The sequence below is a fragment of the Acromyrmex echinatior genome, chromosome 19 (genome assembly GCF_024713525.1).
Source record: "Acromyrmex echinatior isolate Ae372 chromosome 19, ASM2471352v2, whole genome shotgun sequence".
Taxonomy (NCBI): domain Eukaryota; kingdom Metazoa; phylum Arthropoda; class Insecta; order Hymenoptera; family Formicidae; genus Acromyrmex; species Acromyrmex echinatior.
Genome location: NC_141870.1, coordinates 5754996 through 5770245, shown reverse-complemented (window position 1 = coordinate 5770245; position 15250 = coordinate 5754996). Strand labels below are relative to the sequence as shown.

General features: G+C 31.6%; 1 protein-coding gene across 3 annotated transcripts in view; it reads left to right on the top strand.

Annotated features, from left to right (window-relative positions):
- LOC105149028 (ankyrin repeat and SAM domain-containing protein 1A) overlaps nt 1-15250 on the top strand; it is a 57323-nt gene that overhangs the window by 22949 nt on the left and 19124 nt on the right. The window lies entirely within an intron of this gene.

The window sequence follows — 15250 nt, the reverse complement described above, 5'->3', positions numbered from 1 at the left end:
GCCCACGTGTACATGCATAACCGTTGTGTTACGTTTCTGTCTTTTTACCGTCTGTCTGAGACACCGCTGACGCGACGATTGGGATGTTTCTGGGAGACGTGCACACTAAAGCAAGTCTCTCGACTTTTCCCATTTAAAGTGCCGTTCATTCGTACTGTATTGGTGAAAAAACGGGCAGGAAGGTGTAAGGCGAACTGTATATATACTGTGTTACCTAAAAATCATGGTGTTGTTGCTACAATAATTTTATATATAAATTAATTAAATTACCTTCTTCCTCATTGTTATTAGTATTAACATTTATATGTGGCGTTATATGTGGTGTAACAGCACAGTACAGTTTTATTTCACGGAAATATTTGATAAATGAATGTAATAACGGCATGAAGACGAGAAAGACAGAAATCTATATTATTTTCATCCTTTTTTTGCATTCATTTCATTATCGTTCGATATACGGATATATAAGAGAGATTGGAATATCACAACACAAAGCTTATTCCTATACGTACAATTAAAATACATACATTAGGAGCAGCTGGTCTGCGTAAAAATATCTAGAGAATATATTCTAAGAGTTATATTGTGTATATACATTGTTCGGCAATTAAAATTTATTCTAATAATAATAGTTTGGTATGTAATATTAATTACCCAAGTTCTTGCATCGTCGAGGAAGTTGAGATAAGAGGACTTCATAAGAGACATACTTTGCATATTATGCACAAACTGCAAAGTATTAGAATTATTTTTGTGCATGTATGCCCACGATATTTAATCCGCACAAATGATATTTATATTTTTATTATCAATTTTTATGGGATATTTTATCGTACCTTTTTACTCGCCCCTTTGTAATTTCGTACCAAAACGAACCTTCCGAGTCTGCTTCCGAAAGAACAGATAAATCACGCGGGGTGGTTTTCTCCCCTCCAGAAAAGAGAACGTTCTGTACAGCGCGCGACGTAGATCTTCCTTGGCTTGATCGAGCCGGACGTACTTTAGCGTCAGGAACACCGAAAAAGAAGTCCGAATTTTTCGTCGGTCCTGTTTCGGCAGATCGGAAGTAGTTCGTGATGTATTTTATTGAAAAATTTGCTCTATTTTTCTTTGATTTTGAGCGGCATCGATATGGAATACGGTCGGCGCATCTGTTCTCCCGAAACGCGGCTCCGGTTTTCCTACGTAACAAAATTTGCCGGTTCTGGATTTCAATCTTTGCCGACGCAAAGCGAAAGACGTGCCGCGCAAGCACAATCGTTGTGCAAAAAGCTAACGATCCGAGTTCGTTATTCGGGCTAGCCCGGTACTCCCTGTTATCGATGGTTATTCCCGGTTAATCTAATGGATTAGGCGAAGTCCTTCGTAGTGAACGATAGAAATAGAGTCGAAAATAGAATGTTCGTCATATAGAAATGTTAGAGATATTAGAGATTTTGCGCATGTTACAATTAGAGAGAGACATATATGGTTCCTTAGATTGTATACTTGTTACAATATTGCGATGTATACGTATCGATAGTCGCTTACATATCTTCACTTTTACCTTCGCCTTAATATATCAACAATGTATGCGGGATGAAACAGATTTCGACTGCGTTATATGTTACTTGATATAAGTAGTAAATAGCTAATCTATTAGAGTCTATAATCGTCGTCTATAAAATCTCTTTTTGAAAATATTTAATAAATCCAACAATTAATTACATACACAAAAAAATAAGAATATATACAATATTATATATATAATTTATTACGTTTATCTCGCATTATTAGCATTTAGTGGAATTAAATTATTTTGTTTTGTATATATAATGCGTCTAGTAGTTTTGATATTTACACAAGATTATTTATATGATGGATTATTAAGTATTCAACATTTGCATGTCGAATGTGCAGTTTAATCCAGCAAGGTAATTATAAGAAAAGCTGTAAATGCTTGAGAGGAACTGAAATTAATGATTTAAAAGACTGGAAATTATATCACAGAGAAGAGAGTTTTGTTATGTTTTCTAATTAAAATTATATAAATAGATATATTTAAAAAAAGAGATATTCTATATATATTTATATATATAATGAATGTTTGTATGTAGGTTTGGATTACCATGTATTTTTATTAGACAATATCTATATTGAAAGATATTTGATTTTGATATTCTTTTTTTTTTAAGTATATATATATATATATATATGTATGTATATATATATATGTATGTATATATATATATATTAAGTATACGATTTTTAAATATATTAAATCAAAAGATATTAATCTCTATAACATTGTTAGAACTGAATTAGTACATCTTCTTTCCAATTAAATGGCATATCTTACGATAATAACAATATTAAATATCAACAATATCAATTGCATTATTTTTTATCTTTATTATATACAAATTAATTGATATGCATGCAGCATACGTATATAATAGTATGATCATATATTTATTCATTCCAAGCGTAATAATTGCAGATTAATTATGAATTAATAAACTTAAATTGTGATTAATTCTGTGATTTTCTGATTCGAATATGCTTAGGACATGAGATCCTAAAATAAGGGATAGTGTCATCTGGTATATTGAATTCGATCAGGTATTACATTATCTGATAATATAATATTACACCTTGTTTTGTGACTGATTTAATATTTTATTTTGCGTCGAATGCTTCGTATAAATATTATAATGGCTCAATCTCTGTGTATACCTATATAAAATTATATAAATATGCGCGATATATTTACATTTTAAATTTAAGCAATTATAATATCCTTCATGTGCTAATAAACGTTATGCTGCTATTGTATGCGATGTCTTGAGTCATTTTGTCGCTTATGTCTCTCCTCTGAGCTTTCGCATAATTTTTTTATCCTTCATAATGCCATTGTAGTTTGCAGATTTATTACCCTTTTTACTACAACCTTCAGTAATAACAGACCGGTCATGCGATCATACTTTAATATTTCTTTCATTTCCAAAGATCCCGTCCCAAGTAAGATAATAGGATATGATTTTCAACATAAAAAGATTTTCACACAATATAGAGATAAGTTTTTTAAATCATTTCTAATAAAAAGATCAATGACAAAAAAAATTGTTTGAATATTATATTTTATTTCAACGATAATGAAAATTTTTCCTGTTGTTATCTTGTACAATATTTTAAGAAATTATGTAAAAAACACATCCCATTTTAATGGTAAGTCCTGGCACAATTTATGCTAAAACATTTTAAATCCCAGTTTTCGATATATTTCCAATTAATCCAGAATGTAATAATATTTTCGGATTAACCCTGAAATGTGTAAATATGGACTATAGGAATAACAACTTAACTAAACATGTTCGCCAAGGGGAAAACGTATTTAATTTTTGGCAAAACATTATTTATGATATTGTAAAGAATCGCGTTTATATTATATATATATGCATGTTTTACAATTTATTTAACTTCTGTGGCTGCATACTCTGAATATTATATGTGATTTTTAGTGATCAACAGCGTGGTAGTCTTATATATCGTGTATATTTGTTATGTTATTTTGTCCAGCGTGAACATGAAGCGTGATTAAAACTCGTATGCAAAAAAAGATACTACAATGTATTGTGACGAAAGATAAAAGTGGAGCAAGGTGAGTCTCCATGAATAACACATTGTTTTATCAGACTTACTTTGCTAGTCTATTCTTGTCATCTGTATATACGTAATGACAAATTATGCAACTTGTGTACTTTAAGTTATACATTTCCCTCTTCATACGCGTAAAACAAGTTTTTTGTTTATATACGTGAAAAGGGCATCTTCCAAATCTACGTAATACGATTACGCGATGTATTTTTCTCACATTTCATACGATTATACAAAAACTTAAAGTGGATATACAATGATATTTATTGATAAAACTTTGTCGAATATCAAATGCGCTTCTTATCAATGTGTTATCCATATAATTTTCTTTTTGATAAGGACAACATCCTGTTTCCGCTATCAAATTCAGTTGTCCTAGGTTATATGGCAAAATTACTGATAGATTTGTATCTATTTAGTTTTTTATTTATATTTATTTATTACACATACATATATATATATATATATATATATATATATATATATATAATCATAATAGTTTATTATTATGATATATGCACACCGAGAAAAAAAAAGATTATTAAATTCAGTAGAAAATTAATATATCGCATCTGAAAAATCTCTCTATGATTGAAAATCCTATTAATAATTATAACGTGTTTTAATACAAATCGCGTTACACTTGATAGCTGGTAAGTGGACGATTAATATGGTGCTTGCAATAAGACGGACGACATTATGACATCCGGTAGGATACGTGTTACAAGCGAATATATGTTGACTATGCGTTCCCAACCGCATTAACTCGTAATAAGATACGGCAATTGCCCATAGACATATATATGCGATCATTTCGTATGGTAATTCTAACCAATATATGTTGCGAGAAATTAATTTGACATTAATAATTTTACGCATTTCTTTGCAAATTTCTAAAACGTTTATCGTTAAATTGTAAATAATAGATAGATTAAAAAGCAAAAAATGAACAATTAAAATTATTAAGAAAAATAATCTTATTTTTAAACAGGTCAAAACAGGTCCTGGTGCTTAATAATTTTCATATACAAATTTTTGTAAATACAATTTTGAATTTCAATTTATAAACTGCGCCAATTCGGTTTATTGAACTTAAAATGTAATTGAAGTAGAAACACTGATATTTCAAATTAAATTGATGAGCAATCTAATTTGAAATATTAATATTTCTACTTCAATTGCATTTTAAGTTTGATAAATCGAAATGTTGCAGTTTATAAAAATCAAAAAAAATTTATTTACAGAAACTTGTATGTGAATATTATTAGTACCAGGATCTGCTTTAACCGAAAATAGAATTATTTTTTTTAATAATTTTAATTATTCAATTTTTGCTTTTTATTAATCTATCCATAATTTACATTTTAAAGAAATCCTTCTGATTATCTTTTTTAAATTCATTTAAGATTAGTAAGATATACAATCTTAATCACCGCTATTTCGTAACTTTTTATCTTGAAATACATTCGATGTGTTAAGATATCTATGAACTATTCTACTTCAATAATTCTATCTCAATCTAAACTACTTCAATCTTATTAAAGGATGAAGCAACTGGACGACCTTTTACTTCGTAGAATATTAATGAATGGTTATTGCACTCTTACGGTTTAAAAAAATCTGGCTTTAAACGTCTCGTCAGAAGAAGCAGAACTGGAATGCACATTCAGACAGCTAGTTAACCCCGCTCATTGTACTCCGTTTATGACCGTAACGGAAAGTACGTGGCAGCCTTTGTCATCGTTAGGAAAAACAGTTAACTCTATGCACGAAATTGTAGGACTTCATTCGCGATTTAGCGCTGCGAAAATAAGCCACCATTGTTCTATACTAGGACAACCTCCCATTTGCAACCTGTTTGCCGCGACGATAGCACGATGCATTTGATAACGTTCAACGTCTGTCCCTCTTTTCGTCGCGAAGAAACACACGGTTATTAAGGTCAAATCTTTTTGTCCGGTGAAAAATTATGTTGGCATAATGAGCACGCGTATATAACAAATTACGTTTCACTGGACATTACGAAAGGTCATTCTTCATTAGTTATGTTCGCTCGTCATTGGTAATTCCATAAATTATAAGTGCTGCGCACTTTGCCATTAGCGACGCTTTCCATTTGGCAATGAATGTCTTGATCACTGAACCGATGATTGATTCGCATTGACTGTACAAAATTGTGCGTCTATACTTAACGATTAATTCAAATTGTATGTTTCAAAGCGTTGGACACAATTTGGCAATTAGGCAATTGATTCTAAAAAGAAACTTATATGTAAACAGTATTTCGAAAGTAATGTAATTATATATTTTAAACTTTTTTATTTTTTAAAGAGATATTTTGCCTTAAAAAAAATATATAGATAAATATAGTCTGAAAAAAGAGAAATAGAATCAAATAAAATTAAAAAATAAAACATAATTTTCCGCATTAATTAATTCTCATACATTTTTGTCCCACATTAAGAGGATGTTCTAATCTAGAACACGAAAATGTAATTTTGGAAAATTTACTACTTTTGGAAAATTTTTTAAAGAAAACTACTACATATATTTTTCTACGTTTTTGTACATCTACTTGTATACATTTATTAGTAAATATCTATACAAATTTTGATATGACTAAATGTTCATTACTTTTTACGTAATGTAAATTAAAAAAAAAAATCAAAATGCAAAAAAAAATATGTGTTGATGGTTGACATGATTACAGCTTCTCAATTTAATCGAAACAAAAAATTCAAAAGATTAGATTCAGAAGATCTTATTATTCCAATTATTATAAGTGTGATTATATAGTTTGAATTAAGAAAACTATTACAAATTGTTAAAATGGTGCAATTTTAAAAGACAGGTATCGATTTTTAAACAAAATTTTTAACATCTATAAAATAGTTAGTTCATAGATAGTTCTAGTTCATACGATAAACAGACATATTTACGTAAAAATTGAAATTGATTGGTTCAGTAGTTTCTGAGAAATCGTATTAACCAACTTAAAAAAATATGGAAAAAAAATGCGTTAAAAATTTCAAATAGAATTATAATATAAAAAGCTGCAATATAAAACATGCAGTTATAGTCATGGTATAAGAAGTGAAATAAATTTATTTCTAATCTGTGATTATACTGTGTCATAAACAAATCATACAACAAATTCTCCTCTCAAAATATATATTTTTCATTTTTTTTTTGCAGTTACCTTTGAATGCGACAGAGCATTAAACACAAAGTATCCTGTAACTTGGAAACTATATTTTCGTTATTTTGACGAATATCAATAAAATCTTTTAGGAATTAATTTTTAGATTCTAAATGTTAAAAAATATAAACAAATATATTTTTTAGTTCTAGATTCCAGAATATTCCCTAAAAATTCAATTTAATAAAGCTATGTAAATTTTTATTTAAAATTTTCTATTATATTTGAAAATATTTATTTGATATTATCACGATATCTGAAGTTAATAAAGCCGCTTCAAGAAATAACGCCAACAAAGATCGGAGGTCCGTTTTGCGGCTATCATTAACATGCCACATCACGTTTAGTAGCAACAGTGATTCGTATTCAGGAAAACGAAATACTCTGTTCGGTTTATATCCTGACGGTCGTTTGACCACCGCGCGAGAGACATGCATGAGAGTATCACATTATGACATCATGCAGGAATGTGTAAACCGTGGGATGTGACTCACGCGATATCAAGTCGCTTCGTTCTTTTGGCGGCAACACTTCGGTTCGAAACGATTACTCGTCGCGTCAAGAACTCGCGATTAATCCGGTACTTATGGATACACTTTACAGTGATAAGCGGTTCGTACTGCAGTATATCAACGAACAGTGTTGGGATGTCAGAAAGTTATCTCGTGGTTTTAAATAAGTGATTATATCAATCGGTAATTAGCTCTCTCATTACGTGAAATTTCTCATCATTTTTGATTTCCTCTGAGTTGTGATTTTGAAAAGTATATCATGTATAACTATATGCGTGTATGCGCATATAATGTGCATTTGTCTCATTGCATAAGGAGTAAGGCTTGATAATTATCCAGTCTGTGTATCTGTCTCTTTCTGAGACATATAATTGGTGTTATTGAACAAAATGAGTATTCTGAAACCTAATTGCGGTGGGAAAAGAATGAGTTTCGCGCGCGCGCGCAATGTGCGGCGTTTTGATGAGTGTTATACCATTTCACCGAGTTCAGGCTGCATTAGTCATGACCTCCAAGAAGTCTCTTAGAAAAGCGGACTAATGAACTTGCCGACTGCTCGGCATCAGTTTATCGTTAGATAATGCTACGTTTACGTGAGATAATGCTCCATTGTAAGAAACGTATTACCAGTATCTTAATATCAAAATTATATTATCTTTACATTTAATTGGGAAAAAAGCTAGTTGCATAAATTGGAAATTTGATAGATTCAACTGGAAAGATACAAATCAGATATTTAGATCTGTGAAACATTCTAGTCGAGATAATCAGAAATTCCATTACGATAATTCTGATTAGTACAATCAGAATGCACATTTTGTTTGACTTGTCACTTCTTGTTGTAAGTTTGACTTGACATTTCGCTTTTCCTGCGTTTATGTACATCATGCGTCATAATATGTGATAACTGCGATTTCGTAATTAAACAAATAGTACAAAAAAGTAATATCTTAAAATTATATATGATTGAATAGATTAAATTTTTTAATATACATATATTGTATATAATTTTTATTATGTATATGTATGCTTTTATACAGTATATACTCTTATATGTTATATAATTAAGATTATTTTCATTTTAACTTTGAAGAAATTAGTTTACTTCTTGTCGATACAACCGAAACTTTTTTCTCAGTGTATGTCTATAAAAATTAATGTATATCGGGTATTAAATTCAAATAAAACGATTTGCATCGATTTGCATATTGTAATTTCGGTAAAACTTAACCATATAAAGCTACACCGATGTGACAGTGAATACAAATTAATTCGATGCCCGTGAAAACGTGGAATTGTGCCTAATAGAATTATTTCATTTAGGTCAATATTTTCTGTTCATTAACGTGATCAAGATGCGGCATTCGACTTCTTCAATTGTAAGCGTACTCGACACGTCAGTATTGATTACATTGTCGTCTTTCGATATTTCTTGTCAGGTCTGTGTCAAGATTTTCGAGACCCCTAAAGCTCGAAATAACGTATTTCATACGAAATTTATACGTCCGTTAAATATCATTAATAAAGAATGAATTTAAGTAGAATACGAACAGCTATCTTTGACTTGTGCATATATTATTCCGCAGATTTTACATAAGATATTTAGTTAACGAACGATTTCGTTTATGAAAGGGATGTGGACTGTCATCTTTATTGGCGCCAGCATGTCAATTACGAAGAGATTTTATAATCGCAACGTGTGTTTAGCAACTTGCTTTTACTCAAATTGAGCACTATGAATTACTTAAGCAATCACAATTTTTTTCCAAAATAACAAAGGTACAGTCGCGATTAATTGTACAATCGAGTTCGTTTCAACGTGTCAGGTCCGTATAGTAAACGTACTTCAGCAAGATAGATCGATGGTCGATGGAAATCCCGACGAGAGATGCCCTTTTCGATGCTTCAAACCGTGACAGTCAGTTTTACGTAAGCTGCTCAAAGAGATCTATTTTTATTTGCGAATTTATGGCAGAACTCTATCGTATTTCTCTTCGAACGTATTTCGATAAAAGTGTTCGATTGGAGAAAATAAATGATCACGTTTTGATATCGCAAATTACAAACTTACCTTTATCAAAAGTAATAATAATATTACAAAATTAGTCATTTAATAACAAAAACTTCGACTCGCACGGTTCCTCGATAAACGTAAGAATAACCAGACAAAAAATGCCTCTCGAGATTTCGCATTTCTCCCGGCTATACCATCGGCATCTACACGAAAATGAATACCCCAAGCAATTTCGTTTGTTGCGTGTTACCATCAATAATAAAGGCAAAAAGCGGATGATCGAGTGCGCTGGTAGCGAGATGAAAGGCAAGATCGGAGAGGTCTTCGTCCCACCACCGAGTGCAGCAAGCGTCGTAATTTCGGCCCGGGGTCTCGAAGAATGATAGTCCCATCTCTGAGGTCATCTTTCCACGGTATCAACACGCTGGGCCTCTACACCAACACGAGCATCGCACGGTCTCGCTCCCGGTCCTCATTCTCTTTCTCTTTCGTTAGTCCAGGTTCCATCAGTGCTGTCCTTCTCGCGCGTATTATTGTTGATCGAGAGTGCGGGTGATGAGAGGACCGAGGTCCGTTCTCACCTCCTTCCCCGCTGGCTTTTAAGCCGCCGCCGCTGCCACCACCACCACCACCATCACTATGCCGTCGCGACCACCTCCTCCTCGTGGACCTAACACGTTCGAATTAGTCGTCTCGTTAACCAGACTCGTGGCGCAACGAAGAGTCCGGCGCGTACGCATCGCTTGACCGATTTGGTATAAGAGACACAAAGCTACGAACGTGAAGTCCGAAAATCTTACAGTTCTGAGGGCGCGTTTAATCTTTTACGTCTTTCCAATAGCGCGATAGAATGAAAGAAGTTTCACGATCTCATATAAAAGCGATTGTAATCAAGTGGAAGTTCAATGCTTCTCGATGTTATATTGTTATATAGACTGCCATATGCCAACCATGGTCAATGACTACGAAACGTCCTTGAATACACACGCAAAAACAACATAGTGGTAGTAATGTAAGAAAACAACTGTACAAATTTTATATTATGTGGAATTAATATACATAGTTGAATAACCGATATTTTTTTTAGTGTAACTATTTTATAGTTATAATTTTATAGTTGTAACTATAAAATATAATTTATTCAACTATGTGCAATGGATACTTTCTATTTACTTTCTATTTACCGATAATACTAGTCGACGCAAATGCAGGGCTGAATAATATTTAAAATAGTTCCATTTTAAGTATGTATTTATGTGGCATTTTGCATTTTCCATTTTAAATGGTTTTTGGAAAACTATTTTCCTTTTACATTTGAAATGGAATCATGTCTATCATTTAATCATTTATAAAATAGTTAAATGTTTTTCTATGTTATCACAAATTTTCCCTAGAATCATTGACGCATAAGAAGAACCGAGTCCGAAGATTTTTATAAATATTCAAATAAATTGCAAATTAAATTGTAAACAGAAAATTAATTCCATAAATATCGAATCTTAATAAAAAATGAGTGTTCCAGCTTTATGTAAAATATTATACGCATTTCTAAAAATGTATATCACTCAACTAACATCAACTAACCGTAGTTTTGACCGTAACTGGCGCTTTTCGTATTAATTTGATTTATTCAAACAATCCCGTTTTCAAATCATAATAGTAAAAAATTTGAAATGTTCTCGTCAGAAATACTTTATTTTTCTATAATACTGTAGTCAGGACTTTGAATTTCGTTGAAAATGGATTTCAAATGTAAAATACTTTTAAAAAATGTATACCGCAGGAAAAATCATTTTGCATTCGAAAACTATTTAAAATACTTATTTATTCATTTTACATTTAAAATGGATTCGAAAAACTTATTTTGCATTTTGCATTTTATATAAACTTTTTAAAAATATTTTACAATCAGTATTTTAAATGAAATTGGAAAGACATTTTACCCAGTGCTATATAAATGTCGTTATATTTTCTTGGTATATATATATATATATATATATATATATATATATATTCTATTTACGGAAAAAACAATTTTGTTAAAGTATCTAAAAGTTTAGGTAGATACAGATCTGAAAATAATTTTGTTGGACCATCAAAATTATATATAATAGAAAACTCAAACATGATGAGCAATGCTGCAAAAAGTTTTTTCTATTCTAAGCAATTAATTAGGGCGTCTTATATTTACGTAATTATTTTAACAGTCCGACAAAATTTATTTTCAAATCTGCTAAATTTACAAATACTTCAGAAAAACTGTTCTTTCCATAGATAATAAAAGGTAAAACGATACTTGTACCAATTTAATTACGTCACTAAATGGAAAGCAGACAACACACATGCATTAATTCTACATACAAAATTTGCACAGTTGTCACCTACATAGTCGTCATTATTGTGCCTTTTTTCTCTGAATGTATGTCACTCGTGTCGATCGCAGCCGATTTGTGTGAATTAAGTGATACACCTGAAATTTCTAATTCCGGGCGTTAATCCGGAGTAGAATTTCTACGTTTATCGTAAATACCGGTTAAAAGGAACAGCGAACTGAAACGAAATTTCTAACATGCGTTTCGAGGTGGAAGATATTGTCGACGACTCTTGGAGTAATTAGCTTCAGGCTCGTTCGTTACTGTGAATTTCAGGCTGACGAAGTTTCGGTTGGAATTCCGAGGAAGCTCGCCTGGAATTCGTCGCCGATGAAGTGACACGCTACTCACGTGCTCGCGCGCGAGGTGGTGGGGAGCTATCGTGATTGCTCACGATCGAGCAGCGCGATCGTTTCTTCAGTGCCGTGCCGATCGATCAGACAGGTGGATCAAGGTAGATCGTGCGCGAGGAGCGTGCCGACATCGGTCAGAAAACTGTTGCCGGCCGGTAGTTCGATCGTTCCGTTAATCGGAGTGAGAGAGTTTCGAGAGTCGTACGTGAGTCCCCCTCGCGTGAGAAAGGGAAGTGCATTGAGGTTCATTCGGTGTGAAAGAGAAAGAAGGATACAGACGACATTGAAAGACGAGGAGTGGAGAACGTACGTCGAAGAGCATCGAGTAGGGAGATAGTGGACTTTTGCGTCCGTGGGTATGTCTTCTTCTAAGTATTTGTGTTTGCGTGAGTGTGTGTGTGTGTGTGTGTGTGTGTCTGTTGTCATGCCACGTGCACTCTACAGAAACATTATGTGTTCAAAGTTCCTGGCGTGCCTCGCAAAAAGCACGATACTTGTTGCTCGTTACGCTGCTTGATGTTATAATAGTTTATCCTCGATTGTGTGCGTCATGAAAGGCCAACCGAAAAGAGAAGTTTAAAGGGAATTTATAGGAGTTACTAAGCTGTTTTTCAACTTGCACCTGTCCAAGATATGGTTTTTGTAGGGCGATAAATAGATACGACAAATCCAGTGTAACGAATTACAATATATACATATATAGCAGTTGCAATATAATGTAAATAAATTTTGCTCATTTACTACGCATTTACGACGCAAATAACGAAATAAGTTTGAACGTTTTAAATTTTTTTAAATATTTAAAAATTTTGTAATTTTAATTTTGAAATGAAATTTTTAGGTGACGACTGATTCCAAAGGAATAAAAGTATGTGCTTTAAAATTGTTTTCTTTATATTTTTATTCTTCTTTGCAACAATTGAAAAAGTGACAATTTTTTAATTGCTTGCAAAAAAAAGCAGAAATATGAAAAAAAATAAAAAACATAATTTAAAAGCACATGTTTTTTTTCCCTCTAGAATCAGTTATCGCATAAAAATTTCATTTCAAAATTAAAATTACAAATTTTAATAATTTAAAACATTCAAACTCATTTTCTGGAAAACTTTATTTTTTTAGTGTCGTCGTTGTAGCAAATGAACGATTTGTATTCGTACAGCAATATTATCTTATCAGTGGTTTTTTAATTTAATAATCTTTCAAATCTTATATGTATATAATTCGATTTCACTGCGATAAATTCCATTGAGAAACCCAAGCGTACTCATTTGTGCTCCGCATATGGAAAGCGTAGATAAAAAAAGAGAAAGCTAGACAAAAAGAAGTTCGTCCACAATGTAACGGATTCTTTTATTTCTTTCTTATTAACGATATAGAAAAGAATGTATAACAAAAACGCATCAAGATTTAAGAAGAATGTGAATTTACTGGCAAAATTAGACAAAACAGTTCTGCAATTTGCATATTGCTCTTAACAAAAAGAACTTGTGCTCTATTTCCATAAGAACGCGGTTTAACTTTAACAATCAACGCTATATAACAAGGGATTTTCCCGCTGAGTGTTATTCGCTCCGTTTATTTTAGACTTGCGATTTTGTTATTCTTAGGTGGCATTCTATCTTTAGTTCTGGCACACGTCTTGCCATAAGTGTTACGTTATAATCCCAACTTACAAGTATTAGATACACGATGTTAAGAAAAAATCCTTTATGTCACACCAGAAATATACGTTCTATTTTTCACTACTGACTCATTACGTAGTCACTGGTAAAAATTTCAACTCGCAATATTTTGGTGAAACAATATTGTTCTGTGTGTTTTTACATTTAAAGAAAAATATTTTGTTAGTTGCATATGTAGCAAGAGTTATCGTTTCAAAATTCTGCTTTCATTGCTTAATGAGTACGATGTAAAATAATGCCGTTGTATATGTAAAATTAAAAGTCGGATACGCTGCAACAATGAATAAAGCGAGTATTTGCTACATACTCGTATCTAAAAGCACAAATAAAATACAAATTAAAATTACGAAACTTTCATCGACAAATCACCGACTTTTAAATATATTTGAGTATTAATACGTAAATATATCTTAAGTCAATATAAAATACAATGAGAGAAAAGTTTTTGCTATTTGTATAACTATAGTTGCTTTCCATTTACTCTTTCTCAGATAATTCTCACTTGCGACGTCACAACTCAGTTGAATACACGTTCCTTTTGCATTTTGACAAGTGAGATTTAACTGAATTTTTACCCATAATCTGCACAAGATCGAGATTGTTTGCTTTAATGAGTCTGGTAAACTTGCTTCAACGTGAGATGATATGACTGAGGTTATATCTGTGTTAACATGTGTGATAATTTTTTATCAAAGTAAGTAACTAGTGACGTCATTAATCTGAGTATAAAATACTCAGTTCACTTCAGACTCAGTTTCACTTGTGTGTAAATGAAAAGCAACTTATAATTGCATGTTATCGTAATTATGATTATTATTGCTATTAGTAATATTAGTAATAATGACTATAGTTTCATCACAAATTTATAAAGTTGGTCACCAAAAATGGCTATAAATTATAGTTATTAAAAATGATTAGAATTATTATAATTGTCATAAAAATGATTAGAATTATTATAATTTAATTACAATTTATAGTTATAAATTACAGTATCATTTATGGCTATAAATTATAATCATTAAATTAGGTAAGTTATGATCATTATCTCGGTCATTATTTTTATAGTAAGTTTTATATGCCAATCATATTTTATATGATTCTCCTAAAAATAGACTATAAATTATTATAAATTAATGTAGAAATCAGCGTAGAAATAATTCTGTTTACTTTTATTTTCAACGCCAATGTATAACAGAAATTTGCATCAAAATCTAAATACATTAAGTAGTAAATTGTTTATTTAGACCGCCTATTTTCGCAAAATTTTCATCATGAATAATTGAATGCAGCGATATGAGAACGGAAATCGTTGAAGGTTTTCAGTCGAGCCCACATCAATCGCGGGCATCATTCTCATTCAATTCCCGTTCGCTTTAGCATTAGCACTTCCTATGACGACAGCGAAATTTCCTTTCACGAAATGATTTTGCGCGTTACGTCCGCCTCAATGTCAATAGCAATCGGATGTGACAACAATGTTGT